Here is a 5,750-nt window from a genome sequence, read left to right on the forward strand (position 1 = left end):
ATACTAATCTCTAGAGTTTTTCCTTGAGCAAAGGTTATTTGCTCAGATTGCTACTAATATTTCTACTTTTGGAAAGGTAATTAACATCTACCCCCCCATCTGCTGCCCCATTGTAGGACTACTACAATATGTTACTACTACTGAATATTCCTACCTAGCAACTGATGATTCTTCCACAAAATTTGTTGGCTTTCCTAAAAGCACTATTGATTCTTAGAACAGAAGGGCAGCTTACCCACCTTTTAGCTTAAGTATTTACTGTTTTATTATGCCCCAASGCTGCAATTTAAAGAGGATACTAAGGTCAATCGGCCACAAATACTTCYCCCTCCTGCCCGCTTTTTCACTCATTTGCAAGACTCCTTCTTTGCCCACAAGCAAAACTTCATGCATCAGTCTCAACAGCATCATCATGAAATGGTCAGTCCTGCAATGCAGGAGCAAAACACGCTGCTTCYTGAGGCACATCATGCCCAGAAAGCTCCAGAGTCAGGTGAAAGTGAAGAATTTCCAGTCACCCAAATAAATCATGTCCTGTTAGGAACATCTGGAGCTTTGTTCCCCCACACGCAACCCCTTCCCATCAGCTTGCTTTCACATAGCATGAGAGACAGACTGCCTTTCCTACATTTCAATACGTAACGCACTGCATATAGAGCAGACTTACCTCAGAAGGAAAGGAAAAAGCTTAAATTAATAGAGCTTTGCCAGATCTCTGCAGCAATGGGAAGCTCTTCACACAGCAGGTCTACTAATGCCAGGAGGAAGTTTCTGACCCAGTCCCAAAGCTCAGCAGGTGTTTTGAGGAAACATACTTGCACCGAGATTGTTCTGTTGCTCGAGGCTGCACTGAGCTATTAAAGTGACAGATTTGAGAATAAAATTGCAGGGCTGGAAAGGAGGGAAAACAAATAGGGAAAAAGAGAAAAAAAACCACTCACTCCTCAAAGAAGGAACAAGAATCAGAAAAACAGATAACCTTATAAGGGTGAGAGGTATTCAGTGAATATCTAACAGTAAGTTAGAAAGGAAAAGTACTATTTTATTTACTGGTTGTTTCCTCACCATATAGAACATCCTCAAAAGATTTACATAATTTCCAAATTGAGAAGAAACACTGCCTAAAGAGTTTTAGTACTACATAATTTCTCACCAACTGCATAATCAATGAGCTCAAAGCAAGTGGGRGAAAAAAACACCCCACTAAGTACAAAATTTAGAAAACTCATACTAAAGACAAAAAAATTAATATAGTACTAATAATGGCATTATGCAAAGCCTGTAAGCTGGTTTCATGCAAGGTAGTATTAAGCCCATTTGAAAATGACCTGTACTAGGATTGCTCTCAAAATACCATCTAAAATAGATGTTTTCCAGAGGCTTAAAATTGGGAGGAGAGAAAAAAAAAAAAAATCAAGTCTCTGAAGAGTGTCAGTAAGAATCAAGCTCTCGACACATGTGATCTACTAATGTTAAAGGATATCAGTTTAGTGACTCTTACTGAAAGAAATTGCCACCACAACCTATTTAAAATAATAACACAGAATATCAGTGCAAAAAGCCTAGCCAACTTTTGTTTTAGCACTGGCAAAATAAGGTAGATAGGAATGTCTCAGCTAATGACTACTGCTACACAGAAGTCCTTTCTTTAGCTCATAAGACTTTAAGTCACAATCAGAAGAAAATCACATATAAATAAGATCATTTGATAGAATCAGATATTTGATAAGACCAGATATTAAATGGAAACTTTGAACCATTTTTCCTGTTAGAGCACAACCCTGAGCACCCGTAGAGAAAAACTGCCTGAATTTGTTGAGAACTACTTAATTACAAGACAGATAAAATGAAAGACAATGCCTYTTTTATGCCATAGATAATTGTGGATTGACGTTTTGAGTAGATTAAACAAAACAAATTATAAAGTTACTATTTGGCTTATCCCACATGTGTTTTTTGGATAGAAGGAAATGGGGAAGCGGAAGGGAACAGTCATCACCGACTCCCAAACTGAACTGGATGGTTTGGCTCAAAATGCCAATAAGACTTGGCAAGATATTAATAGTACACAATCTTTACATGAAAAAGGAAGAGGCAAAGATTGCTGTAAGCAGTGCATCTCAGAATTTTACTATCATTACCAATGCTTTCATAAAGCACCTCGCTTTGTTGTCCTCGTCTTGCTCCCTTTTCAGCAACACTTTTAACACTTAGCTCTATCTACAGTCATACTGTAGTCACTGACAGCAGAAATATACAGTGCAAGTAATYATCATTTCCATGTATTTTATGTGGATGTTTACATAAATTACACCATGTAACTGTTCAGATTAAAAGTTACTAGCACCAAGGTTGCTAGCAAGGTAAAAGGACTAGCTAAGTTCAGGCATTTCTAACCTATGATTTTCTCCACAAAAGAGAAAAGAGCTTGGAGTTTCTTCTTTCATTTCCTCATCCCAGCACCACTGAAAGTAGGTATTATTCACTTGGGAAAAAGAGAAAGGAATATAGCATTTGTTGCACTTACAATTTTTAACCATTTTTTTCAGGAAAGAAAAAGAAATGGAAGCTACTTTTAATCACATCAGGAAAGTTTTAAAATATCTTGAAATATTTCCTTTGAAAGATTCATACCTCAACATTCTCATTTTTCTTCCCAGACATTTCAGCATCATAAATATTTTTGGTACAACTTTTAGAATTCAAGCAGAGAACCCACTGAAGTATTTGCTACTACCCTTATGACCCAGCTTATATGCCACTTTCAGCTTTTCCATATAAGCAAGCAATTAGTTAAGTGCCACGCGCTGTTTGGGAGGTGGAAAGTCTTCCTTGAGCCAAGTCTTTGTCAAACTCCGTTAAAGAGCTGAAGGAATTTTGTCTAATTAAAGATTGCAAAACTAAGCTTTTCCTCAGAATTAAAGCAACATACCACGTCCTATTTTGTCACCCACAGATCTATGAAAGAAGCTAAACACACACACCCTCATTACCACTGTCAACAGTTTACCATGAAGTCTAACCTATGGGAGCAATACTTGTGAGTATTCAAGCAATAGATAATTATATTAACAGTTTTCACAATGTCTAAAGAACATGGAATATACAGTTTCCAGGACAARTTTTGAGAAAGTGAGAATGTCAGAAGAGAATGCCAGAGACTTTAGAGTAGAAAGAAAAGCAAAGTTAAACTAATAAAAATGCAGGAGAGAACCAGAAAGGACAGCAGYGAGAGAAAGCTACCCGTGCCAAGCAATTACCTGGAATTGAAACTCAGGTAGCCTGGCCTGCAGACTACAAAGGGAGATTTCTTTCCAACTGCAAAACTACAATTTCCCCCAATGCTTTCAGCGATCGAATACATTTAGGGTACGYGATCATAACTGGTTGCACAGATTTGGAAGCTTTGAGGTAATTTTTCAGTTTTGAGAGTAAAATATTTTGTTATGTGATAGTAACACAGCTTTCATATTTGAACAGAGCTGGATTTTATCCTGACCCACATAAGAATAAGGCTATTGTCTTCCCCCAATAGAAAAAAACACTTGGTTTTAAGTTAAGCTGCAAACAAGTATATGAAAAAAAAATCTTTCAGTTTTTAAATTTAAAGTCTTGTACAAGCTTTAAACAATCTGCATAGTTGTTTAGTACTGTAAATTCCCCAAATATAAACATTACAGGACAAAGCAGCACTGTCAGTGACCTAGAAGCACAATTAATTTCCTGTTTGATGTTGAATTTTAACAGTATTCATACTGTTGACACTCAACTGTAACAAGAAAAGCACCAAGAAGTGTACTCTACTACTACCGTTGCTTTTAAAAAGGGTACACTCTGAACGTAAGTTTTAGAATGCATTAAAAAGAAATAAGAAGCAGTTATCGTAATTACTAAGAGCCAAACAGTCCAATAATATAAGATTATTTGTAATAGTAATCTATTTTCTTTCCAGTGCTGTTATAGTATTCTTGACTCACTCTGTAGAGTTTAGAAGAAAACCTAGAAGAAAACTGTGAAGATAGTTTGGTAAAAAAGGACAATTCTTATCCACAAGCGTGTCTGTGTGTGTCTATATATGTGTACGAATTTGCAAATTATTGCATCAAAAGATATACACCTGACTACCTTAATAAAAACATATGACCAGTAAATAAGTATTTAGAAAAGATGGACAAGATAATCATTTTTTAAAATGGAAAAAAAAAAAGTCTCTGGAAAGCATGAGCTGAGCTACAGTATGTGACAGCATAGTATCATTCTGAAAGAAAATAATAATAAAAAAATGAGAACAGAAGATGAGCACCAGCAAAATCCCATGGAAAATATTTGGGTGGAGTGAGATTTATGACAGCAGAGAAGATTGTCTTAAGAGCGCACTAAAAACACCAGTGCTATTTCAGAGCACACACTCCTAATGCTAGCCATTGAAACCTTCTAAAGGTCTATATACCTTTTATATTCACCTGGGAAGCAAGGGGAGATGAGCAGGAAAGGGCCTGGCCTCGGGCTCCTCTCCAAGCAGGGAAAAGCTCCGCTGTCCTTGGCCGTGCAGAGGGCGCGAGGCTGCAGCACCAACCCAAGGACAAAGCTGAGTGTCCCGAACTGCTCCAAGGTAACCACAGGGCCAACATGCGACATACCCATTCATGGGCGCCTGCTTCAGAGCTGATCTTTCAAACACAGCCTAGATCATGAATCTTGCAGAACAGTAAGTTTGGAAGCTGCCTAACTCAGGCAAAAGTCTGGTAAGCCACATTTACCCCATCTATCTGTGAGCCAGACAAAATGTGTATATACATACACACACACACACACATATATGTCTTGTGCACTGACCACACAGTAAGCTCTGTCTTCCCTTTCTAGGAGCTCACTCAACAAATACAATGCTCAATGTATAGAAGGCACAAGCAAGCAGAACAGCTCTCTGCCGAGCTGGAACTTCAAAAACTTAAGAAAACTTAAGAAGACCTCAAGAGCAAAGCCTTGGTCTACTCCACTACTACTCCTAGGGACTTTATTTTATGGTTCCTCTGAAAGCAAGAAGGCTGAAAGAATTTAGACAGAGATTTATGAAAGACTGTAATATTTCAGGATGAAAGAGATAACTATATAGAAGATGGGAATGCAAGTACTTCTACTAGTAGCAAAAAACACTGTTAAGGGCAAAAACATTATTAAAAGAAAGATTATTTAACAAAGTTCAAAGATAACTTGATTAAAAAGTAAAAGAGGGAGTGGGGAGAAAAACACACACCTCTTCACACCTAGTTAACTATAGGTTAAGTCCCACAATTTTCACACTTAGTTTCAGAAGCTCTGGACATTTGTCATCCTTTCTCGATCCTTTAAAAACTGCTCCCACTGGCRTAAGTGTTGTTCAGCAGGTCACCCATCGTGAAACACGCAGGAACACTTTCTCATTCCCTCTAAGGGCACCAGCCTTGGTGGGCTCAGCAGGCACAGCGTCAGAGCAGCCACTACGCCGGGGCCCAAGGCAGCGTGTTGGGACACGCAGGAACGATTCCACTCCCTGACCAAACCGCAGGCAGCTCCGTGACCAAGCRCTTTAACCAGCCCCCAGGCCCGGCCCTGAGGAGCCGGGGGCACCTGGGCACCTGCCCAGCGCCTGCGGGGACAGTGGCACTGCCCGCGTTTGAGCCCTCCTGCTACAGGGAGCCCTCCACCTTACCCCACGCACCTCACGGCTCCCGCGGCCGCCGACACGGGCACCTCCGCGCCGCCTTGCT

The sequence above is a fragment of the Nothoprocta perdicaria genome, unplaced genomic scaffold (genome assembly GCF_003342845.1).
Source record: "Nothoprocta perdicaria isolate Ctin4 unplaced genomic scaffold, notPer1 scaffold_32, whole genome shotgun sequence".
Lineage (NCBI taxonomy): Eukaryota > Metazoa > Chordata > Aves > Tinamiformes > Tinamidae > Nothoprocta > Nothoprocta perdicaria.